This window comes from Delphinapterus leucas, chromosome 5 (assembly GCF_059928025.1).
Source record: "Delphinapterus leucas isolate spDelLeu-1000000601 "Yukka" chromosome 5, BTC_Dleu_Yukka2, whole genome shotgun sequence".
NCBI lineage: Eukaryota > Metazoa > Chordata > Mammalia > Artiodactyla > Monodontidae > Delphinapterus > Delphinapterus leucas.
The window spans coordinates 59,081,616-59,109,610 of NC_143133.1; positions in this window are offsets into that span (position 1 = coordinate 59,081,616).

Genomic DNA, 27,995 nt, shown 5'->3' on the forward strand with positions numbered 1-27,995 from the left:
TGTTGATTAATCACAATCAGACTCAAGTATGGTGAGGTCCTTGAGTGTGACCATATACCACCATGTTGTCAGTATTACAGACTCCACTTGATGATTTCCTAATATAACTTTACACTTACCACCTATTGTTTTAAATTATATTTAAACTCAATGTTACTATACATATACAAAGATTTCAGCACTTTTGTTCTGCTGATACCCACTAACAGATTGGGGAAAACATTTTATTATGAAGAATCTAAAGAACTAAGGAATAGTTATGACTCAGGGAAGAGATATAAAATTAACTCTATAGTCTTATTGCTGAAACAGATTTGCTAGGTTATAATTACTTTTGATCCTTCCATTGAAGTTATCATGATTTAATGAAAATCAAATTTTGTGATATCAATGCCACATTTTGAATCTCTCCCTTAATACTCAGTTTTAGTGTTGATAATGAATGCATTTGTTCAAGACTAGAAAATTATGAGTTGCAGATAGGCAGATGAGTATAATGAGAAAATCTGTTTTGCAATTATGATAGAAAGCAAAGGCATCAAAGATTAAGAAAGACATCTTTGGGGAAAAAGTAACTGTGCTTAATTTAAGTTATATTATTAATAAATAATTATTCATACCATACTTTTATTCTCTGTACTGTGAATGTAGGTCAAAGAAGCTAATTATTGAGCATTACAAAGATATCACAAAGATAAAATATTTGAATTCTCAGAGATTATCAGTGTACTCTCGATGAAAAGTAAAGCACAATTTATTATCTCAAATTCCCAGGAGTGTTGTGACAAAAACTGTTGGATATATCAACTATCCAGGAGATTGCTTATTAAAACTGACGTGGTCTATTTAAAACATGATTCTTTCCTTCTTATACCTATTAGTTAAATATACATGTCAATACTAATTTTTAATGAATTGTAGCATTTGGCAGCTACGGTCACAACTTTCACATTCAACAGTAAAAGTTTACCCTATTAATTGTAGATTTATATTAGAATAATATTAGCATATACATTTTTAAACTAACTTTTATTTTATGACTCCTTTAATTTAACATGAGGCCAGCTTTTTGTTTTAAATGCTAAACCAAGTTTAATATGTTAATTTGTCTTAAAGTACTATTTTTGCACGAACCCATGTCCCCTGCATCGGCAGGTGGACTCTCAACCACTGCGCCACCAGGGAAGCCCTAAAGTACTATTTTTCTAACTAGCTAAGAATACTTTATAATTCTTTAGCCAAACTTAGATAGATGAATATTGCCAGAAGTCATTTTCAGGTTACTGCTGGTGAAGCTCCCCTTCACAGTACAAGCTCAGTAGCAATACAATAGTTTCCAGCTATCCATGGGGAATATGTTCCAAGAACCCCAATGCATGCCTGAAACCATGGATAGAACAAAACCCTTGGGACTTCCCTGGGTCCAGTGGTTAAGACACCATGCTTCCACTGCAGGGCGTTTACATTCAATCCCTGGTCTGGGAACTAAGATCCCACATGCCACATGGCGTAGCCAAAAAAAGAAAAAAACAAAAAAACAAAAACCCTATATACACTATGATTTTTTCCTATACATGCATACCTATGATAAAGTTTAATTTATAGTCACAGTAGGAGAATATCCAAATTGCCAGCATCACTACTCTTGTAGTTGGGGCCACTATTAAGTAAAATAAGTGTTACTTGAACACAAGCCCTGCAATACCTTGATAATCTGACAACCATGTCTACTAAGTGACTAATGGTTGGGTAGTGTATGTGGACACACTGGAAAAAGGGATGCTTCACATCCTGGGTGGGACAGAGAGGGAAGGTGCAAGATTCCATCATACTACTCAGAACAGCACGCACATTAAAACTTAAAAATTGTTTATTTCTGGAATTTTCCATTTAATAATTTTGGAGCATGGTTGGCTGCAAGAAATTGAAACCATGGAAAGAAAACCTTGGGTAAGGGGGCACTACTGTATATAATTTTATCTCCCAATAAGATTTGACTGTACTTTCTTATTTATTTGAAAATGATAAAATATAATATCTGAATAATGTTCTTAGCAAAACCCATGCATCTTTTCATAATTTATAATCCTGAATAACTATATTTTACCTTCTTTTTTCTGTAAGGTTAGTATTAACCCTTATTGGAAAAGCAGAGTACTGTAATAATTGCCTCACCCACCCCCATAGAAAGAAAATCAAAACAAATTCAAACTAACAACACCACAACACAACACAATTCGGTTGGGAATATATTCAGATTATGTCAATGAAAGCCAAGACTCTCAAGATAAACTCATTTTCTTTTCTCCTTCCTGCATTTTACTAACTTTTTAAAAGATAATTTTACTAATGGTGCTGCATATTCTTAGGACATATGCAGGGAAGATAAGAGAAATATGAGGTGCTAGGTTCAATGATATCTCACCCCAGCAGAGGACATTTTAATTGTCAGCTGTGATACAGGCAGGCAGCTGGACCTGGCCTTAAGGATATAACCCTCCCAGAAAAAAGCCTAAGGTAAACCTTGTAGTTAGAAAGTACAAACCAAAAAGAAACACTGAAAAACTCTCTTTTTGTTCTTGTCAGCAGCCATCCCAAGATTTTTGTAATGATTGGCAGCACTATCTGGGCTTTTGGTGACACCCATAAGAACTACCACAATAGGAAGTGGACCTGGCCTTGGTCTCACTGTTTCCAAGTATATGCAAATACACAGATCTTCAGAAATTTCTGGGAATGAGGGCTGCTTATCCGGTTGCTCTCAGGTGAATCATTTGACCTTTCTTTTTTAATCTAGTCCCTATGGATATGGAATGAAGGTAAAAATTGAAGACTCGAAATAAAAGACTGTAACATGAGTTATTTCAGTATTTCTCATTTTATTTCAATATGTATCGGTAAATTAAAGCTTTTTCAATTTACCCCACTAGTCCCACCAAAATTTCTGAAATGGTGAAATTTAAATACAAGTTAGAGATTTCTTTAGTGTATAAACTCAGAGGTATACATTGACCCAAAATAATAACCCTCTAAATATATATATATATATTTACTTTTAAAATAGTACCTAAGCATGAACAGGTTGGTATTCAGTTTCCATCTAATGGAATATTACACAGAAAAATTCCAGAACTACCTATGGGATGTAGACATTACATTTTCAATCTTTTAACCTCAATTCCATCTTCTTTTAAATGGGAGGCTTCAACTAGATGATTCTCTAAAGCATCTGCTTAATCTAAGGTGTGAAATGATTTGAGCAAATTTTCTAGTGTAAAAAAACTGAGATAACAAAGTGCTCTGAGTGTTTGAAATCATTGTCTTATGCACACACTCACTTATCTTCCATTCCACTTTTCACATCTTATTACTGCTAATAATAGCCAAAATGTTTTGAATGTTTACTATATTCCAACCATTGTTCTGAAAACATTACATGGCTTATTTTGTAATTCTTACAAACGGCTCTGAGGGAGATGTTTTTGTTATTACTATTATGGCCATTTTACAGATGAAGGAGAGAAAGTTTACAGAGCTAGTAAGTGGTAAAAGAGATAGTTAATAAGTTCACTCTAAAAGACACACCATTAGCACTTATAATTCTGTCTCCTGCCAAGATTGACTAAACAAAAGCAAGCACCAAGCTGTTATGCACACCCATTGCCTTTACCAAAGTCCATTCCTTTAGAAATTCTGTCTGTAAAAGGTAAGAGTAAGCAACAAAGTAAAATATTAGGATGGAAGTCAGAGGAAAATAGAAATATACAATTTTGTCTTAAAACATAAAAAATAAAATTCCAAGAATAGATGGCAGACAACAATGTCAAATGATACAGTTTTTGAATAGGACATAAGATTCCAAAGGTCTGGTAATTAGAAATTGTTGGTGGCTTTAGAGTGAGAAGGTTCACCAGTGTAACTGATAAGGAAGGAGATTAAAGTCAGTCGACTAGCATATACAAAGGGGAGGAAGAACATAGAGAAAGCCTATGTTTATTTAAGATACTTATACAGAGAAGGGAAGGAGAGAAGTGAAATTTATTAGGGCTAATTATAAACCATTTGACTTTTTTTTTCTTTTTAAAATGGAAGTAATCTAAAAGAAAGTAACCAACCTGGAAGAAAATTTTAAGACAGATCTTTGAAGAAGTACAAAGAAAAGGTCTTTGGAGGGGGAAAAAAAAAAGAAATCAGTTTTTTTTTCCCTCAGAGTCAGCAAAAAAGGAGATAAAGCAAAAAGAGGATGGGGGGGCATAAAGCTGTTAGGAGAGAGGTTCACACCCGAATGCTTCCATTTCCTTGGGGAAGTTGGCTAGGTCAGCTGCTGACGATGAACTTAAGATGGTGTTGGAGAGTAGAGTTAATTTGTGCATCTCATTGTCTAGGGCAGGCACAGAGGAAATGTGTTCCTCAGGTCTTTTCCTTCAGATCTCATGTATTTAAATTTCTTATTTTTGTATGAGAATTGATGTTAGGAAGCAAAATACTTGAGGATAAATTTATAACACCGTATGAGTTAGCATATTATTTAATTATGAAAATCGGAGAGCAGAGAAGTGACAAAGTTGAGAACAGCATATTGAAGAGGTGAGGAAAAAAAAGGTTAGATATATCCTCAGAATAACATTCAAGGAATTCAGAGCTGGATAGAATTTAGTATTTAATAATCACTTATTTAACACCTATGGATACAGCAGTTTTGAAAATTTGCGGGAAATAGGGATATAAAGAGAGAAAACATTAACTTAACACTTGTTCATTGAAAAGCTACAATATAGAAGCTACTTTGACAGAATCTTGGAAGTTAAAAAAAGGAATAAAATCATGACTTTACCCTCAAATAGATGGTAATTTGTATTCATTTATTTATTAATATTTTATACTGGAGCAAATCAGTACTATTGATAATACTATTGAAATTAATGCAGAATTTTAATATAAAAGAGGTCTTTTTTCCAACTTAAGTCACAGGGATGGAGGCTACTTAGACCTTGAATTAGTCAAAAAATATGTTATAGGGCATTTTCACCAAAAGATAAGCACCATACTAAGGTCAGTGGAAAGGACAAGTAGAGGATTGTCTTCCTACCATTTTAAGTTTGCTCTCCAGTCCATTTCCTGGAAGATGTGAACTTAGACCTTGAAGGAGAGGTTGAATTTGGATATATAGAAGGGGGAGGAGTAGTCTAGTTGAAGGAAATGTTATAAATAAAGTTATAGCTGTGGGAATTATTTAGGCCTATGAAGTTGATTTAATGCAGTTTAAACATGCTGGAGGACAGGGTGTGAGAAGGTAAATTGATGCCAGGTTGAAAGATATGTTAAGGAGTTTAGACATTTTAGAGTATGAGTTTTAATGGATTTTTGAGCAAAGTATGATAGCATTAGAAGTGTGTTTCAAGTGTTATTCGCTTTGTCTTTTCTGACCTACCCTTTTCTCAAAGTAAAGCTAAGTTAAATGAACATTTTAGCAATAAGTACTTATATCTCTCACAGTATTTACCCATGATACTATAATTACCTGTTTGCCTATGGAATTCTACCACTGAATTTTAAACTGCTAAAAAGCAAAGACTAATTTTTACTTATCTCTGATTTCCAAATACCCAGTGCAGTGCCCAGCATATTTCAGAGTTCAATATATTTTAAATTAAATGAAGATTTATCTATATGTAAGATAGATATTAAATTCAACAGAAGTGTGAAAGAATGAGAATGAGTAGTGTCAACAAAATATGTATCAGTCAATCTAAGAAAGAATTGTAAAATTTTATTTGAGCCGAATTTGAGAATAATAACCCAGGAAGACCATCTCAGAAGGCTCTGAGAACTGTTCCACATCTTAGAAGTCAAGACACAGCTAATATAAATTGTTTTGAGACAGAGGGCTGTATGTCAGATAATGTACTATTGACATTTTACATAATTCAGATCTAAGCGCCATTGTGGTGGGTCATGTGACCCCTTACATGATCAAGAAGGAATGTTATCTTTTAAAGAGTTGTCTTGTTGACGCTGGGAGAATATTGCTCTTTATGTTTGAGCAGGTATTCCTGCTGATGGGGAAGGTTCGGTCAATGCATAATGCTGATACACAATGTATAGTGGAGAGAGAGAGGAGGCCAAAGGGCAGAGAATTTTTAGGTTTAAATTTTTCTTGTCTTGCTATAAAATATGAACTTTATTTCACAGTAGGAAAAAAGTATTTGTCTCTAGGATGGTAACTTTATTGTTCTCCAGTTTACATCATACCCCTAGGGTAAAAATTTATTGTTAGCTCTTTCCTGTGTTTACAACCAGGGGAGAAAAAGCTATATATGATATTCAGTCAACCTTTCTACAGTTCTACTTTGGAATTTGAGGCTAATGTCATATCTAATTATTATGTTTTGGACGTTCTTCCTACTTTTATATGGCTAAGATGACAGTTTCAGGGGTATCTCTGAGGTCGCTCTTCCTTATGACCAAGATGGCCTTAACATTTCCCTCAGCCTGACTAAATGTTAAATAGACTTCTTCGTGCCTCTATGTCCCCGAACTCCTTCCCACGCCAGTCCTTAGAGTATCCAGATAGCATAACCAGAGAGGTTTCTCTCCTTCTTTTTCTTGGAGCATTTACTTTATAAAATTTAGTACATCTACTTCATTGTCAATTTTTCTCTGCCCCTTTGAAATGTAGGTTGTTGGTTTTTTTTTTTAAAGTCTCTTGCCAGTTTTACAACTTACAACCATCTTTCTCAGGGACATGGGGGGCATCCCTTTGAAATGTAATCATCAAGGAAGATACTACTCTGACCTCCCAGTCTCTGTGAGAGGTCAGGAGCCTAACTTCAGTGATGCTTTGCTCCAGGTTACAAAATTATCTCCTGTCATAAAGAGAGGAGGAAGTTTACTTTCTCTTTGGGTAAGTCCAATTAGCAATTGCAGGTATCCTACAATTCCCCCAACCCCAGATCTTAAAAATTCTCCCACTCTTTGTTTCAGCAGAGCTGAGCTCAGACTATGCATGGATCTCTCTCTCCTAGTGCGATCACCTTGAAAAAGCCTTTCTTCCCTGTTTAGCTTTGTTGCAATTTTTGCTGTGACTTTTACCTGGAGTAAGTGGCATACACCATGTTTATTGAAGCTTTGGGACCAACCCTTTCACTTCTCCCTTGACTCCGTATTTACACTCTCATCCATCATACATTCCCTTGTCTTGAATTGGTAAAACACCATATTATCTTTGAGAATGGGTTGGAAGTACGAAAATTTAACCTTTCTGCTGGCTTTTATTCTAGTCTATATGAACATGACAGTTCAAGAAGAAAGGGCTTCTTTAAGTAACTCAACAAACCTCTATATGTGTTTGGATTTAAAGCCTTGTGGGTGATGAAATATTCCTTTGTACCTCTTCACCTTGTTTCTTAATAAAATTTCCATTAGTAGCTCAGGAAACAAAGCTAGATATTAGAGGGCAGAGATTAAGTATCCTTAATCCTTGGCCTATTACATATCATTTTATTTAGTCACAACTATAATGAACCCCAAATTTCTTCATAATTCAACATTAAGTAAAGAAAGTTTGCATTAGGGTTATGGGGGTAAAATAAAAATGCAACAGATATTTTAAAAATCAAATGAAAATGATTTTTCAAAATATGCAATGTGAGTAAAAGAGTTAAGGGCTATTTTTTTCCTTCTCTAAAGAACAGAGTAGAGTTGTGGAGACAGGACAAAGAAATACTTAAATGTCTAATGGTTGATCTCCATGATTTGAAACAACAGCTTGTAAATATCCATTCATAACACAAACAGTTTTCTATGTATAAATGCTAGAGGTGATCAGAAGTTAGCCAATTCATTTAAATTGGGGTGGATTGCATATGATCATAAGAAAAATATTGGATTTATTTTGGTTTAGGACAAAAAGCAAGAATTAGATAAATAGAGTATTACTAAGTTATAGTATATTAGGGACAAAACTGAAGTGGGTCAGGGGAATAGTGAACAGAATATTTTGGTTGCAGCAAGACTACCATAGTGAAAATCAGCAGCCAAAGTGAAGCAGGAGAATTCTGAAGAAGGAAAAGAATGAGGACAAACAAATTCAGAGTTAGAGGAACTGAAGAGGGTGAAGATAAAATTCTCTGGGTACCACAGCAAGTAATGACTTCCCAGACAATTTTAGAGAGTAAATTATTGTTCTTATTCTCCAATGTGTTTTATTCAGAGTATACCTCCAGTTAAATATAAAGACATAAAATGATATCATATATTCATAATGATGGTATAATTCTACTCAAACTCACAGATCTCCTAATTTTAATTTTTATATATTTTATAAGTTTGTGGTATTTTTATCTAAGTAAAAATGGAATTTGTGCCAAAGGCCAATTATTATAAGGAATAGAGTAGCTTTATGAAAAGCAGTTTCTAGAGCAGATATGACACAACTGCCCCTTCCTTCTCCAGCCCCATTCTCAAGAAACTCAAAAGGCTTTCAGAGCTTTTGCATCAGATTTCTGAGAGATGGCTAGGATTTTTGAAGAGTTGGTTACGGAGGAGCCGTAAAAATACTATTCTGTGGATGTTTATATTATCCTAGTCTTAGCTTCAGATTTGGATAGCTTGTTAAATAAAAATTGCTTGGTTTTCTTGTTTATCTTAGCGTAAAATATGCAAAATTTATTCTAACAGCCTTGTCCTCAGATTGGCAATTATTGTTTTAGTTAAATTTTTAGGTATCAAACCTCTAAATATGCTATTAAAAATGAAAATTCTTTCATGACTATTCTCTGAAGCTTTTCTTCATCAATGTCAGAAAATATATGAGGTCTGAAACTTGACTTTTGAAGAATCAGGGATTGTTGCTATCAAAATCAGTTTATAACCCAGGACAGCCACCACCAGAGAACACTCACATAATAGCATTATAAGACCCAATGCTACAAGGATCTGGGAAGGGCAACTAGTCATAGGCACTACTATTTGGTTCAGAGAAGCACCAATTAATTTTCTGCTCTCTGATCCACTTGAAGAACTCAGCTGGAAACCAAATAAAGCCAGCTTTTAAAAAATCTAACATTTGAGTTATTTTATGTGTTCTTTCAAGTAGACTATATTTTAGACTCTGGGAGTAAGGGTCATAACTCTTGTATCTCTCTCTCTCTTCATAGAGTTAGAATTTGTCAAAGGTGTTAAAAATAAAATGAGTGTGAAAGCTCTATGAGGGTTATGAGAAGGGTGAGGAAAAAGTAAAGAAGGACTAAGGCACGACCTTTAGATAAGAGTAATAATAACAATAATGATAATGATGAAGATGAAACTTTCTTTTCATCTTCTTTGCTTCCCAATATTGCTTTTAAGAATCAAATTTGTATGTAACTTAAATTTCAGTGAGGATAGCCATTATAAAAATTAATCTACAGACTTTGTGTAAGGAACTGATGGAATTAAGCATTGATTTAAGAATTGATTTTGTATACCTACAAAAATCCCAACAATCTCTCCATTTCCTAAATCCCTATCAAATATAGTACTATATACATGACCTTCTTCATTCTGTTAGAAATATACACAAACTTTATCACACATTGATAGTTATATCTGAGAACACTTCCCAGAAATTAAATTATTGCCCTAATCTCAGATATAATTTTGTGTTTCTTCCAAATTCCAAGTTTTCATCTTTTCAAGTCTAAGTGTCTCCAGAACTCTTACTCAATAAAAATTTTCTAGCACTGCCATATGTTTATATATTTTTCTTTCTTGCTTCTTTTTTGAGAGCCAGAGAGTTTTCAAGCATTGTGTGTACATGTGTATGTGAGTAATATGTGTCTGTGTCTGTGTTTAGCTCCCATAGGAATATATTTTTAAAAGTATATAAAGAGACTTTCTCTCCTTGCCTTGATGGAATGATTGGCACCAGATTTACATTCCCTTTATCAGCTAGGAAATTGAACAGCACATATAAACAAGTGCTTTCAGGCTTTCAGACAGACAGTGGATAAAAGACATTGCACAACTGTGATTCTTGGGATTAGGAAGAAGTTCTACAACATCACTGACTTTCTGCCTAGAGGTACTTCTATTCTGTAGCATAGGGAGGGGAAATCCAGACATAGAGAAGGGAAATGAATAACAGTGTGATCTTACTGAGTTGGGGAAACAGAAAATAAAGTTGAAGGAGGCTGAAGTGGCTATAATTTACAGATCACAGTACCAAGAAAACAAAGCAAAGCAGAGAATGAAGTCCAGAAATCTGAATGGAGTAGCCTTGATTTTTTGTTGAAACCTAGACTGTAAGTTCAGAGGGAGAATCTCCATACGGTCAGTCAATGGAAAACTAAAAAGTTATAAGGTGAGCAATGCCCAAAACTCACACAGCATGGGGTAGGCATTTGAATTCCAACAAAGCAGATTGAGAAAAAATGTTAAATACTAAGATAATTCAGTAGAATCTGTAGAAAGATTATATTCTCATAGTAAGGTTAAACTTTCCCTAGAGGAAAAGCTATGGCCCCTCTATAACAGACCTCCAAAATAAGGCTTTGAAACCCTGGCTAATCCACAAGGAACTGGCTGTCTAAACAAAAGTCAACACATTTTAAAGGAAGAAAATACATCCAGACATTCAACAGCATAACATTCATCAAGTCTAGCACTCAATAAATTATACAGATATACCTGGAAAATCCCCAGTATTTAGAAATTAAACAACATATTTTGAATAACTCACTTATGATAAAATGTCTTGGGAAATAAACAATATAAGGGGACTTCATTAACTTGGTAAAGGGAAGCTGCTAAAAACCGACAAGTATATTTCCTCTCACAACTTCAAGTCAACATTAGCTGTCCTAGCATGTACAATAAGGCAAGAAAAAGAAGTACAAGGCACAAAGCTTAGAAGGGAAGAGGAAAAGCCTCAATTCATAGAAAACAAGATCACTCTTGCAGGTTGGATTGCCTGCAGACTCTGAGATGGAGACTAGCAGGTAGGGATTTTATTTAGAAACATCTCTGTAATCAATATCTGTGGTGGGGAGGATAAAGAAGCAATATTGGGTAGAGGGAGAAGCCATGCTGAGATACAAAACCAACAAAGCTTCAAGTAACCCCATGGAATCTGTGGAGTTAGAATGCCACTTTAGAGTTGGGACAAGGTAGACAAACTTTTATACTGATCCAGGAAGGAATTGATCTTCAGGCAAATTTGCTGCCTTCGACTGAGGCACTCTCTGAAAGAGTAATAGCTGCACACTGACTACCAAGAGCATTCCCAGCATTTGAGTGGGAAGTCTTTCACTGAAGCATGATATGGCAGCAATACACAGTAACCACAGTAATTAAATGTATATAACATCCAAAATAATCTATTAAAAGTTACTAGAAATAAGAAACATGAATTTACTAGGTAAAGGGATACATGATTTATATACAATAATAAAATGTGTTACTTTATACTAGAAATGAATAATTAGAAACTAAAATTAAAAAATATAATTTACAATACCATCCAAGTTAGAGAATGCTTAGGTATTAATTTAGCAAACTATGTACAAGGCCTCTACACTGAAACTATACATCTGTGTTGGGAGAAATTAAAGAACTACTACTAAATAGAGAAACATGTCATGTGCACAGACTAGGACTCATATTAAGTTGTCAATTCTCCCCTAAATGATCTATAAATTCAGTACAGGACCAATAAAAATCCCAGAAGAGTTTATTTTATAGAATTTGACAAATGATTGTGAAATCTGTATAGCAATGTAAATGTCATAGAATAGTCAAAACAATTCTAAAGAAGAAAAACAAATTTGGAAGATTTCACTGCCTGATATAAAAACTCAGTTTAAAGCTATACTAATAAAGAGAACCTAATCTTGGCATAGGAAGAGACAAATAGATGAGCAGAATAGAATAAAAAGCTCGAAATACACAGACACGTATATGGTAATTGGATTTTGACAAAAATGCTGACATAATAAAATGGGGAAATAATAGTTGCTTCTACAAGTGGTACTGGAACAATTAGATAGAGGTATGGAGAAAAGTGAATCTCAATGTTTATCTCACAAAATTTAAATTGATATGAACTTTAACCCTAAATACAAGCCCTAAAACTATTAAATTACCAGATGAAAACATAAGAAAAAATCTTTTTGACCTTGAGCTTGGCAAGCATTTCTTAGGACACAAAAAAGAAAAAACCTAAAATAAAGACTTGATAAATTGGACTTCAACACAATTAGAACCCTTCTGCTCTGTGAAAAACATCATTATGAAAGTAAAAAGACAAGGCACTAACAGGGAAACTTACTTACAGCATAAGTATCTGACATAGTACTTGTATCCAGAATGTATAAAAAACTTATAATTCAATAATAAAACAATCAATTTTTAAAAAATATGCCAACAACTTGAATAGACACTTAACGATAAAATATGTACAAATGACCAATAGCACATTAAAGGATACTTAACAATATGTCATCAGGAAAATACAAATGAAAACCACAGTGAGATACTAGTACACACTAAGAAGGTTGAAGTAAATGCCCAAATTGAAAGTAAGCATCTAGAAATTTTTAGAGCACTCTGACAAAATAGTTTCATGTCTGTTGAATCTAATGGTAACAAAATAGAGCCTGTATTGTAGAGGTTTTCCACTTAAATAGTAGTTTATTTTGTTATAATTCATAATGTATCAGTTTTGAGGGACTGGTATATTTTTAATGGTCCTTTACCACAGATATTTTGAGAAGCATTTCTCTAACCAATTGAAATTCAAAGTATTTGACCCATAGCAGTATACCAGCAAGATGACTGCATGGAAATAGCCAGGAAGCTAAAGAAGTGTATGCTGTGGATATTTCTGTAATGTTTCTTACTTCCCTTTGGATTGCCCATGAAGACAGAAAGCACAAATAATTGCTTTGTCTATCATGTTTCCCCCATATGTTATTACAATGTATGCATACCATGAGAGGTGAAAAGATTACAGAAAATGTGTATGCCTAATTCCCTGTGAGAGGAAGTTTAGAAACAGAAAATATGGCTAACCTTTTCATTGATGCAAATATAGAGACCAAATTTCATGCTGCTACTCCAGATGGCCACAACTTTCCAAAGCCTGACACACAAGTGTCAGGCTTACCTTTATAAAATGATAAGTTAGTACATCAGTTGCTTAGCTTTAAATTAACATAATATATTCTTTATGTGCTGTGATGATCAGACCTTCAATAACTGAAAAAAGAGCAATATAAACCAAAATAATGCATTGATTGTGAAGTCTGGGCCTTTTAGCCAAAGGGAGTTGTGAATTGAGAATGCACAGTCTTGTTTCCTTCCAATGTAAAGCTAAAACAAGTCCATTTGTCAGTCAGGGCTGCAATTTCAGTTACTAGATATTTTGTAGTGAAGGGGGCAGCATCAATTTTACACATACACACAAAACCCCCCACAAATGGCAGTGTGCTCTGCTAGCATATGTTCAACTTAATGAAGTATTGTGATAAATGTTATTATATATTCTTTCTTTCTATTGCATGTAGACTAAAATGACATGGAAACTGAAGGAGAAATAGAGAATTGTTGTATCTCCAACTAGTTTTATTAAGTGTTCAACAACCAGTAGAAGAAATGAAGTCTAATAATTATTTAGAATAAGTAACTTCATGTAAGGATTTATGGTTTAAATGATCCCTGTGTCCTAAACTCTTAGCATAGAAGGGTGTGAAAAACACTGTATTGTTTCCATGTCTAGTAAAGATCCATCAGACTTAGGAGGGTATGTTTGTAGAGCTCTTTGGAAACTTTCTAAATGAAAACTTAAATCTCAAAAAACTTTCTTGAACCTTGCTTTGCTAATAGATTCTATGTGAAAAGAAATTAATATATAACAGTTTGCTTTGGAAAACCTTTGTGATTATCACCCCAATCCTTCTCTTCCACCAAAGAAATTAAGCTGTGACTCAGGTAGTAGTAAAAGTTTTCTGAAGAGACAGGCATGGCAGTTAGCTTTAAAATAGTTTTTGTTCTTTTTGTATGCCCATCAGTGACTTATTTCCTATAGAGCAGTGAATGGAAAATCTAATACTTCTCCCAAATGTTTAATTGAAAATTCATATTCATAAAGTGGTAAAGTGTTTGTATAAAGGTAAACTTTCTGGAAAGATGTAAACCAGTGTATATAGATAAGTGTGTAATTTTTCTGCATTTATTAGTTCTTAGTGTTTTGCAGTGGGAGTTGTTATTTGGCCATTATAGTATTGTATTAATTTTTCTGAGTAAAATTTCTTGTTATAAAGCACTATAATTGATTTCATTTAATTATAGAAGTATCTGTTTTTCTTCACAAAGACATTGGATAACACTGAAGGTATTAAATTATATCAGTAACTCAAAGACCTTTGTTTGTTTATAGACAATACTTCACTCTGTGGGAGATTTTAGTGTAATTAATAATCATCAGTCATCCATGCTTCCTTTGTATCTGTTGTCCTCTTCTCTTCCACAGAGATAATCATAGTACTTGCTGCACAAAACTGTTGGGAGAATTAAATGAGCTTTAAAAAAAATGCATGGAACATAATAAGGGCTGCATAAATGTTTACTGGTATTATTATTATCATTCAAGGTATGAACAAAGTATCTTTAGCTTCCTCTTCATTTATTATCATATCATTTTGCTCTTCTTTTCTTATTTCAATGAACCTTTATTCCATGTTCTAATTCTCTGAACCATGTGACTTTTTGGTTTTCTGTTTATTTTACAGTTTAAAATAATTATTGATTCTTTGAAAAAATGACAATCATAAATTGATGTATTTTAACATAAGTAACATTATTTCTGGAAAAGTATATTTTCTAAAATCAAAAATTAGTTTTCCAGATTCATTGAGGAATAAATAACAAATATAATTGTATATATTTAAAGTGTACAATATGATGATTTAACATACATATACATTGTGGCTGCTTTGAATCTGGTTTCCTGATTTAGTATCAATTTGGCTTATTCTTCTGTTTTTGTTCCTCTGCTTTTACTATCCCCAGAGCTTTTGATTAAGAAACTCTTCATCTTTGTGTACAGGAACTCACTTTATAGAACAATTACATATTGAATGCAAGCTGTGTAGACCTGCATGAAAATTACAATTACCCACCCATTTCCTAAACAAAACACAGAAATTGGAGATATACAAATAACGTAATATAACACACACACACACACACACACACACAGTTATATTTCTGATCCAATTTAATGTACAATTATTGAGTGGGTATTATGTGCTCAAAACATGTGTTGGTAGGGGAAGAGGTGAGAAGGCTTGAGGCAGAGAGCTGCTTGGAGTATTTGAGGATGGTCAGCTAGTTTGCAGCTCTTTAGAGAAATTTAGGCCCTTGTGAAGCATAGCTCACTCACCCTGGATTCTGACAAGCTTTCCTTGGCCTGTGTCAGGGGGAATGACTGTCCTTGTGTCAGTAGACTGAGTGGAAATGGGGAGTGATTACTGTTCTAAAGTGGACACTGGAGGAGGATCCATTAGGTCATGGCTCTTCCAGAGTGTGTGCCTTTTCCAGTGTCCTGCTCCTGTGGTTTGTGGCAGTCAAGAGCACCAGGTGGCCAGAAGCTTCCCTGGCACATTGTTGGATGATTTTGTAGCAGATTGCCTTCAGTGAGATACCTCCCATGAATAACTTTCCCTAGCCCCATAGAGGATGCATTTCCAGCAAATTGGGCCAACCAGCATTATGATGGCTTCTGTGCCATCTAGTGAGTCAAAGCTGTGCCCTCTCCAACACAATCAGGATCTCAGCCCTGGGGTGGGTGCCTCTTCCTTGGGTGCTCTACCTCAGTCCCAGAGTTGTAGCTGTTCCTTATAGCTGGTCTTCCTATATGCTTTAGAGTCCCTTGAATTGCTCTTACTAGTCAACCTTTTGTTACCCCAGTCCTGGTTGTAGTTAAATATTGCTTATATTAAGCTTTTCTTGTTCAAATTACTGTGTGATTTCCATCTCATGATTGGACTGACTGATAGAAGAAACCTTAAAGTACTGTCAGGAAAAATTGTGAAAGACTCTGAAATAGGCAAAAAAGATTACTTAGTATCTAGTGTACCCTTCTGTGTTATCTGTGCCTTTCATCTTCTTTGAACATTTTTATGTTTTGTCAAGCTATAGAAAAATGATAGTAGTGGAAATGATTCTTGTTCACAGAAATGCAAATTAATTTTATCCAGTGCAGATACGGTTGATCCCTCCCCTCCAAAACAGGTTTATATATATGTTAACACATTTATTTCAATATCCCTGACTGCCTACATATGTGTGTATTCTTTTATCCTGTTTTGAATCTGTTGTAATATCCTCTGGTACCATCTTTAATTAATGAACTAAATTTAATCTTTGGTATCTGTTAAAAAATATGTTGGTAAAAATAGCACTTACTACATGAAATGTCTGTGAAAATTAAATGAGGAATTGGGTGTGATGAACACACATGCACAGCCTCTCCCATCATCAACATCCCCCACCAAAGTGGTACATTTATTATAATTGACGAACCTTCACTGACATAACATTATCACCCCAGTCCATAACTACATGAGGGTTGATTCTTTGTGTCGTATACTCTGAGTTTGGACAAATTTATAGTGATGTATATCTGCCATTATAACATCATACAGAACTGTTTCAATGCCCTAAAAATTTTCTGGGTTTCTCCTATTCATTGCTCCCTCCCACTTAAGCCCCAGCTACCAGTAGTCATATTACTGTCTCCATAGTTTTTGCCTTTTTCAGAATACCACATAGTTGGAATCGTATAATATGTAGCCTTCTCACATTGGCTTCTTTTACTTAGTAATACGCATTCAAGTTTCCTCCTTGTCTTTTCATGACTTGAAAGCTAATTTCTTTTCAGTGTTGAACAATATTGTGGAAATTGAAAAACTGATTCTAAAATTTATATGAATAGGCAAATAACCTAAAATAGCCAAATTTTAAAGATAAATATGAAGTTCTTACACTATCTGAATTCAATAATTAGTCAACCTTCAGTAAATAGTACAGTATAGCATTGGCTTAAAGGTAAGCAAATACATAAATGGAACAGAATATAGTTCAGAAATAGGTCGACATATATATAACTGATTTTCAAGAAAGATGCAAAGGCAATTTGGTGGAGAATGGAAAGATTAAATGAGTGGTGCTGGAACTGTTGGAAATCCATATGCAAACCCAAACCAGAACAAAACAATAAGAAAATAAACTTTGATTCAAACCTTGATTATAATAAAATATTAACCCCAAATGGATCCTTATCTGTTTTTTAGCATATTCACTAATAATCTTTCTTTTTTAAAATTTTAATTTCTATTAGACTACTAAGGGAAACAATGGAGAAAATTCAGTTTAAAAGATTTTCCAACGTTCCTTATTAATTTTAGACCTGTTTGTACCCATGCCTTATGGCTGAGATGCATAAATTTAGTAAATGCACAGAAGGGAATGAGAATCTATACCCAGATATTATGTAAGACTTATTTTGGTATGAGCATACCAGGCAATTGGATTCACTTTAATAGTTTTTAAAATAATTTTTCATTTTTACTTACTCTAAATTAGTTTATTATTTTACTAAATTGCTAGTTGATCATAGTTTAAAAAAAGATTGCTTGAAAGAATTAATTTCAGATTTTATATATAGAATGGCTCTTTTTTGACAGGAGAAGAAACACTCTTGGATGAGGCCTTTTGTCTTTACAGTCCCTCAAAGGATAATTCCTGCCCACTGGAGTAAATGATAACCCTTTCCTTCTGTGAGAACAAGGAAAGTGCAATTTCCATTGAGATTCCTTGTTTGTTCACCTTGAATTTGATTGTTTGGGATCCATTTCCCTATGAAAATAACATTGTTTCCCAAAGGGAACCAGCAATAGAAGTTTACTAACCATTACCCCACACAGAGAAGAATGTGTACACTATCTTCTGGAATTGCTTAGCAAAGACAGGAACAGAGAGACAGCTTCTTTTACTTTTATCCTAAATAGTGCTATCCATTTTATTTTAGTAGTTTTTGGTCAATGCTGTAAATCTCATGTTTATTCATGGCTGGATATAGTTCCTGGACCTATTATTTTAGGGCACACTACCTCTGTGTTGTCCTTGATCATCTTTGTATCCAGCCCCAGAACCTAGCATGGTATCTGAAATATACTTGGTACTCAATAAATATTGAATAATGTTTTTAAATGGTCAATTCTGGAAGGAGTTCAATGAAAGAGCTACTTTTCTATACAGGTGGTAGACAGTAATTTCTGAAGGGCATTTTGCCACAAAGTATCAGTAATTCAAAAGATTTACATCTTTTATCTACTAATTTATCTTTTGGGACCATATCCAAAAGAAATAATCAGAACTATGCAAAAATGTACACATAAATAACTTCAGTATAGCTATGTTTATAATAGAATACACAAATGCCAGTATAATCTAAAAGGCATAGTATATAAGAGAATGGGTAAGTAAATTATTCTAAAACTACAAAATGGAAGAATATGCTTCTCTTGAAAAGATATTTATAGTCTATATATTTTTTCAGTTTCAAAATGTCCTCTTACCTATTCTTTTTCACGCTTCGGGCTTTCATTATTTTTTATGTCTTTATATAGACATATTTATACATTAGTCTCTCCATATATAATATATATGTATGTGTGTATAAATAAATATATATATATATAATTTGGTAGGAGTAGAGTTTACCTTTTTCTTTGCTTTGGTTTTGATTTTTTGTTTTGTTGCCAAATTTTCTTTGGATGAGATTAATTCCATCTGGGTTACTATTTGCCTCAAAAAGCATCTCTTCTCTGTTTACCTGGAGACTCTTAATCTTTTTGGCACCTGAGTGGGAGGACTGGATGTGCATGCTTTATTTTTATGAGTCAGCAGTTCTCTCCCTGAGGAGAGTAAAGAAAGGAGACAGGGACTTGTTTCAGCAGTCAACAGTTGGAAAATTTCAATTTATGACATTTTCTCTCTGATTTTGTTGAAACTATTTTACCAATGTTATCATAAGAATTACCCTAACCTTAGATTTCTGTTTTTACTTCAGCTTTGGGTATTCCTATCTAATTCATGGAGAACACTGGTAATAATGAGACACTATTGTAGGACTTTTGTCTGTGGTTACTCAGCACATATTTTTTCTGCATTGCCATGTCACTTCTGATTACAAATGTGAAATTGTAAAGACTTACAGTTTCCTTAAAGGACTTTGCCTTCTTAGTTTACAACCAGAATCAGGATAAAGAAAGTATAACTGCATGATGAAATTGCTTCACCTCCAATCCAGCCAGCATGATTGAGCCAGCTGGGGTGGTATTAGCCTTTTTTGTAACTTACTTTTGCTCTAACTCTGTCCTCTAGGTGGAAGACTATTAGTGGGGTCCTCAAAAGTGTATATTTCTTACATAAATCACTGCTAATAATTCTCTGCAACAAAAGAATATCGTGCCAGCTCCCTATGATTTGTTCCAATTTGTTTCTCTTTGGTCCATGGCATATTGTATTTAGCTGATAGTTCACAGACCTTGTTCTATAAGTTATGGGCCCTAGTGCTTGTAGAAATTAATATTCTATGTTTTTAAAGTTCTTTAGAAAAGAGAATCTGTTTGGTCTATCTCAGGTTAAATGTCCTTAAGTCCAAGCAACCATGATCCACATATGTTGAATTCATCTACAAACATGTTTGGAGGGGCTCTATTTCTAGGTAATGAGCAGTTCTTATGGAAAAAGTAAACATAAAAAAAGTGAAGTCATTGGGAAATGGATATACATTCAGAAATTTTTTACTAAGATCAATTAATTTCATTTTAGATAGTTGAGACACTTCACCTAATTCATTATCAATCAATCCCAAATTCAAAAGGATTTATCATAATGAAAATTGTTTTCCTTAATTGCACATATAATCTATCAAAGCAAATATTGCACCAGACAAAATTAGACAGGCAAGAAAGACTTTATTCAATGCTATTGCAATAGGAGAGAAAAGACAGAGTTGGGTTCAGGCTGAACACTGCTGACAAAAAGGGAAGGGAGGTTTTGTTCTTTTTTTTTTCATCACTGGGGTGAGCTAGTGGAAAAGAACTGGAACATTAGGATGGAAGTTGATCAATGGGATGTGTGATATTAAGTTATTGCTGAGTTTGCAACTGTTTTTCTCTGTGATTAGGCCATCTGTGTTTGCTAATTGGCACCCATCAAAGTCAGGATCCTACCCTCCACAGAGACTGAGAGATAAGGCTTCTATATTTCTGGATAATTACATTTCAAAGGGATGTCTCTCAGGTCCTTGAGAAAGAAATTCCTGGGTTGTACAACTGGCTAGAGCCTTTAAAAGAGATTTACATATATCACAAAGTGTTAGAGAAAGAATTTATAACGATAAGCTCACTAAAGTAAAGCTGAGAGAAACATTAAGGCCATCTTGGTCAAATCTTAGGTAAATAAAAATACTTTTAACTTTTCCCAATTCATTTTTATTTAGCCTGTCCTAATTCTTATTGAATACCATCTTTTAAAATAATGTCAAAACATCTTTTGTTTTCAAAGCGTGTTAAAAGATGCTAAGCTCATGAGTTAGCTTTGAAAAACAAGTCTGTAACTCTAAGTTTCAGTGCCACATTTTTCTCTGTAGAATTGTTTGAATTACTCAATTATGGTAGAAACAACAGGGGTGACAATGACATGGGTGAAAATTAGTCTTGTGTTCAAATTACTATTGAAGTACTTACTTACCATCTTTGCTGGTTAGGGAAATTTCTCCAAGTGTCATTTTCCTTATTTGAAAAATGAAGGACATATTTACCTTGTAGAACTTTTATAAAGTATAATGAGATATTTGTGTAAATGAATAGAATATGTTCATAGTATGAACTCAATAAATATGTATATTATTATTACAGTATTTGTGGGGAAAATTGTAATCCTTGGGTTGTAAATAATTAAGATTTGCGAAAACTCTCTGAGGGAAATTTAACAGAGAATAGGATGCCTGTAGCTTCCACCTTGGATCTGATGAGTTGACCCTATCATGACAGAGCTGCAGAGTACATTGCATTTACCTAAATTCTGTGGTGTTGTCTGCCAGCTCCATAAGAAATAGTTAACATTCTAGAACAGAAAGTTCAAATATGGACAGGGATATTCTTGCAAAGAAAGGTAAAGTCTTGGTATAAGTCAAAAAAATATGGCTAAAGCAGAAAAATAAGGTAAAAGATATGGGCCATAAAGGCTATACTTCCTTTTTTAAAATTTTTCTGTTGATATCTATACTCTGTGAAGAAATCTACAGGTAAGAATTATATAAGGAACATTGGGGGACTTTCAAGATGGTGGAGAAGTAAGATGTGGAGATCACTGTCCTCCCCACAAATACAGCAAAAATACATCTGAATGTGTAACAACCCCTACAGAACACCTACTGAATGCTGGCAGAAGACCTCAGACTTCCCAAAAGGCAAGAAACTCCCCCACATACCTGGGTAGGGCAAAAGAAAAAACAGAGACAAAAGAATAGGGACGGGCCCTGCACCAGTGGGAGGGAGCTGTAAAGGAGGGAAAGCTTCCACACACTAGGAAGCCCCTTCACTGGTGGAGATGGGGGTTGGGCGGGGGGTAAGCTTTGGAGCCACAGAGGAGAAAGCAGAGCAACAGGGGTGCAGAAGGCAAAGCAGAGAGATTCCCGCACAGAGGATTTGTGCCGACCGGCACTCACCAGCCTGGGAGGTTTGTCTGCTCACCCACTGGGGTGGTTGGGGGCTGGGAGCTGAGGATTGGGCTTCAGTGGTCAGACTCCAGGGAGAGGACTGGGGTTGGCTGTAAGAACACAGCCTGAAGGGGACTAGTGCTCCACAGCTAGCTGGGAGGGAGTCTGGGAAAAAGTCTGGACCTGCCTAAGAGTCAAGAGACCATTGTTTCGGGGTGCGTGAGGAGAGGGGATTCAGAGCACTGCCTAAAACGAGATTCAAAGACGGGCACGAGTCATGGCTATCAGCGCGGACACCAGAGACAGGCATGAAACACTAAGGCTGCTGCTGCAGCTACCAAGAATCCTATGTGCAAGCACAGGTCACTATCCACACCTCCCCTCCCAGAATCCTGTGCAGCCCACCCCTGCCAGGGTCCCATGAATCAGGGACAACTTCCTGGGAGAACAAATGGCATGCCTCTGACTAGTACAACGTCATGCTGGCCTCTACCATCACAGGCTCACCCTGCATTCCGTGCCCCTCCCTCCCCCCAGGGTGAGTGAGCCAGAGCCATCTAATCAGCCGCTCCTTTAACTCCCTCCTGTCTGGGAGAAGAAAAGATGCCAGAGGGCCACCTACAAGCAGGGCAAAATCCAAAGCTGAACCCGAGGAGCTGTGCAAACAAAGAAGAAAAAGGGAAATCTCTCTATGCAGCCTCAGGAGCAGAGGATTAAGTCTCCACAATCAACTTGATGTACGCTGCATCTGTGGAATACCCAAATAGACAATGATTCATCCCAAAATTGAGGCGGTAGATTTTGGGAGCAACTGTAGACTTGGGGTTTGCTTTCTGCATCTAATTTGTTTCTGGTTTTATGTTTATCTTAGTTTAGTATTTAGAGCTTATTATCATTGGTAGATTTGTTTATTGATTTAGTTGCTCTCTTCCTTTTTATATACACATATGTATATTTTTTTCCTTTTTCTCTTTTTGTGAGTGTGTATGTGTATGCTTCTTTGTGTGATTTTGTCTGTATAGCTTTGCTTTTACCATTTGTCCTAGGGATCTGTCTGTCCTTTTTTTAGTATAGTTTTTAGAGCTTGCTATCATTGCTGGATGTGTTTACTGGTTTGATTGCTCTCTTTCTTTTTTTTTAATTACTATTTTATTTTAATGATTTTTTTTTACTTTAATAAATTTTTTAATTTTTAAAATTTTCTTTCTTTCTTTCCTTTCATTCTTTCTTTCTTTCTTCCTTCCTTCCTTTCTTCCTCTTTCTTTTTTCCTCCCTTTTCTTCTGAGCTGTGTGGTTGATAGGGTCTTGTTGCTCTGGCCAGGTGTCAGGACTGAGCCTCTGATGCAGGAGAGCCAAATTTAGGACACTGCTCCACCGGAGACCTCCTGGCCCCATGTGATATCAATTGGTGAGAGCTCTCCCAGAGATCTCTGCCATAATGCTAAGACCCAGCTCCACTCAACAACCAGCAAGCTCCAGTGCTGGACACCCCATGCCAAACAACTAGCAAGGCAGGAACACAGCCCCACCCATAAGCAGAGAGGCTGCCTAAAATCATAATAAGGTCACAGACACCCCAAAATAAACCACCAGATGCAGTCCTACCCACCAGAAAGACCAGATCCAGGTTCATCCACAAGAACACAGGCACCAGTCGCCTCCACCAGGAGCCCTACACAATCCACTTAACCAAGCTTACCCACTGGGGACAGACACCAAAAACAATGGGAACTATGAACATACAGCTGAAAAAGGAGACCCCAAACACCGTTATGTTATGCAAAATGAGAAGACAGAGAAATACGCAGCAGATAAAGGAGCAAGGTAAAAACCCACCATACCAAACAAATGAAGAGGACATAGGTAGTCTACCTATGTAAAGATGATGCAACATCTTGGAAATAGAATGGAAAAAATACAAGAAAGTTTTAACAAGGACCTAGAAGAACAAAAGAGCAAAGAAACATAGATGAACAATACAATAAATGAAATTAAAAATTCTCTACAAGGAATCAATAGCAGTCTAACTGAGGCAGAAGAACAGATAAGTGACCTGGAAGATAAAATAATGGAAATAACTACCACAGAGCAGAGTAAAGAAAAAAGAATGAAAAGACTTGAGGACAGTCTCAGAGACATCTGGCTCAAAATTAAACACACCAACATTCGAATTATAGGGGTCCTAGAAGAAAAAGAGAAAAAGAAAGGGTCTGAGAAAATATTTGAAGGGATTATAGTTGAAAACTTCCCTAATATGGGAAAGGAAATAGCCAATCAAGTCCAGGAAGCACAGAGGGTCCCATACAGGATAAATCCAAGGAGAAACACGTCAAGACGCAGATAAATCAAACTACCAAAAATTAAATACGAAGAAAAAATATTAAAAGCAGCAAGGGAAAAGCAACAAATAACACATAAGGGAATCCCCAAAAGGCTACAGCTGATCCTTCAGCAGAAATTCTGCAAACCAGAAGGGTGTGGCAGAACATATTTAAAGTGATGAAAGGGAAAAACCCACAACCAAGATTACTCTACCCAGCAAGGATCTCATTCAGATTCGAAAGAGAAATTAAAACCTTTACATACAAGCAAAAGCTAAAACAACTCAGCACCACCAAACCAGATTTACAACAACTGCTAAAGGAACTTCTCTAGGCACGAAACACAAGACAAGGAAAACACCTCCAATAACAAACCCAAAACAATTAAGAAAATGGTAATAGGAATACACATGTTGATAATTACCTTAAATGTAAATGAATTAAATGCTCCCACCAAAAGACATAGACTGGCTGAATGGATATGAAAACAAGACCCCTATATATGCTGTCTACAAGAGACCCACTTCAGACCTAGGGACACATATGGACTGAAACTGAGGGGATGGAAAAAGATATTCCATGCAAAAGAAAATCAAAAGAAAGCTGGAGTAGCAATTCTCATATCAGACAAAATGGACTTAAAAATAAAGACTATTACAAGAGACAAAGACAGACACTACACAATGATCAAGGGATCAATCCAAGAAGAAGATATAACAATTTTAAATATTTATGCACCCAACATAGGAGCACCTCAATACATAAGGCAAATACTAACAGTCATAAAAGGGGAAATCAACAGTAACACAATCATAGTAGATGACTTTAACATCACACTTGCACCAATAGGCAGATCATCCAAAATAAAAATAAATAAGGAAACACAAGCTTTAAATGGCACATTAGACAAGATGGACTTAATTGATATTTATAGGACATTCCATCCAAAAAAACAGAATACACTTTCTACTCAAGTGCTCACGGAACATTCTCCAGGATTGATCATACCTTGGGTCACAAATCAAGCCTTGGTAAATTTAAGAAAATTGAAATTGTGTCAAGTATCTTTTCTGACCACAACGCTATGAGACTAGATATCAATTACAGGAAAAAATCTGTAAAAAATACAAACACATGGAGGCTAAACAATACACTACTTAATAACCAAGAGTTCACTGAAGAAATCAAAGAGGAAATAAAAGACTACATAGAAACATGTGACAATGAAAACATGACATCCCAAAACCTATGGGATGCAGTGAAAGCAGTTCTAAGGGGGAAGTTTATAGCAATACAATCCTACCTCAAGAAACAAGAAACATCTCAAATAAACAACCTAAAACAATTAGAAGAAGAAGAAGAACAACAACAACAAAAATTTAACAGAAGGAAAGAGATCATAATGATCAGAAGTAAATGAAAAAGAAATGAAGGAAACAATAGCAAAGATCAAAAAAACTAAAAGCTTGTTCTTTGAGAAGATAAATAAAATTGACAAACCATTAGGCAGACTCATCAAGAAAAAAGGGAGAAAGCTCAATAGAATTAGAAATGAAAAAGGAGAAGTAACAACTGACACTGCAGAAATACAAAGGATCATGAGAGATTACTAGAAGCAACTCTATGCCAATAAAATGGACAACCTGGAAGAAATGGACAAATTCTTAGAAAAGCACAACTTTCCGAGACTGCAACAGGAAGAAATAGAAAATATAAAAAGACCAATCAGAAGCACTGAAATTGAAACTGTCATTAAAAACCTTCCAACAAACAAAAGCTCAGGACCAGGTGGCTTCACAGGAGAATTCTATCAAACATTTAGAGAAGAGCTAACACCTAAGCTTATCAAACTCTTCCAAAATACAGCAGAGGGGAGAACACTCCCAAACTCATTCTATGAGGCCACCATCACCCTGATACCAAAACCAGACAAAGATGTCGCAAAAAAAGAAAACTACAGACCAATATCACTGTTGAAGATAGATGCAAAAATACTCAACAAAATACTAGCAAACAGAATCCAACAGCACATTAAAAGGATCAAATGCCATGATCAAGTAGGGTTTATCCAGGAATGCAAGGATTCTTTGATATATGGAAATCAATCAATATAATAAACCATATTAACAAATTGAATGAGAAAAACCATATGAGCATCTCAATAGATGCAGAAAAAGCTTTTGACAAAATTCAACACCAATTTATGATTAAAAACCCTTCAGAAAGTAGGCATTGAGGGAACTTACCTCAACATAATAAAGGCCATATATGACAAACCCACAGCCAACATCATTCTCAATGTTGAAAAACTAAAAACATTTCCACTAAGATCAGGAACAATACAAGGTTGCCCACCCTCTCCACTATTCAACATAGTTTTGGAAGTTTTAGCCACAGCAATCAGAAGAAAAGGAAATAAAAGGAATCCAAATTTGAAACGAAGAAGTAAAGATGTCACTGTTTGCAGATACATGATACTATGCATAGAGAATCCTATAGATGCTACCCAAAAACTACTAGAGGTAATCAATGAATTTAGTAAAGTGTTAGGATACAAAACTAATGCACAGAAATCTCTTGCATTCCTATACACTAATGATGAAAAATCTGAAAGAGCAATTGAGTAAACACTACCACTTATCATTGCAACAAAAAGAATAATACACTTGGACTAAACCTATGTAAGGAAACAAAAGACGTGTATGCAGAAAATTATAAGACACTGATGAAAGAAATTAAAAATGAGACAAACGGAGAGATATAACATGTTCTTGGATTGGAAGAATCAACATTGTGAAAATGACTATACTGTCCAAAGCAACCTATAGATTCAATGCAATCCCTATCAAACTACTAATGGCATTGTTCACAGAACTAGAACAAAAAATTTCACAATTTGTATGGAAACACAAAAAACCCTGAATAGCCAAAGCAATCTTGAGAAAGGAAAATGGAGCTGGAGGAATCAGGCTCCCTGACTTCAAACTTTACTACAAAGCTACAATAATCAACACAGTATGGTACTGGCAAAATAAATAAATAAATATACATCAATGGAACAGGATAGAAAGCCCAGAGATAAACCCACAAATGTATGGTCACCTTATCTTTGATAAAAGAAGCAAGAATATACAATGGAGGAAAGACAGCCTCTTCAATAAGTGATGCTGGAAAAACTGGACAGCTACATGTAAAAGAATGAAATTAGAACAGTCCCTAACACCATACACAAAAATAAACTCAAAATGGATTAAAGACCTAAATTTAAGGTCAGACACTATAAGACCCTTAGAGGAAAACATAGGCAGAACACTCTGTGACATAAATGGCAGCAAGATCCTTTTTTACCCATCTCCTAGAGAAAGGGAAATAAAAACAAAAATAAACAAATGGGACCTAATGAAATTTAAAAACTTTTTCACAGCAAAGGAAACCATAAATAAGACAAAAAGACAACCCTCAGAATGGGAGAAAATATTTGCAAATGAAGCAACTGACAAAGGATTAATCTCCAAAATATACAAGCAGCTCATGCAGCTCAATATCAAAAAAACAAACAACCAAATCTAAAAATGGGTAGAAGACATAAATAGACATTTCTCCTAAGAAGATATACAGATTGCTAACAAACACGTGAAAGGATTCTCAACATCACTAATCATTAGAGAAATGCAAATCAAAACTACAATGAGGTATATCACCTCACACTGGTTAGAATGGCCATTAACAAAAAATCTACAAACAATAAATGCTGGAGAGGGTATGGAGAAAAGGGGACCCTCTTGCACTGTTGGTGGGAATGTAAATTGATACAGCCCCTATGGAGAACATGTATGGAGGTGCCTTAAAAAACTAAAAATAGAACTACCATATGATCCAGCAATCCCACTACTGGGCATATA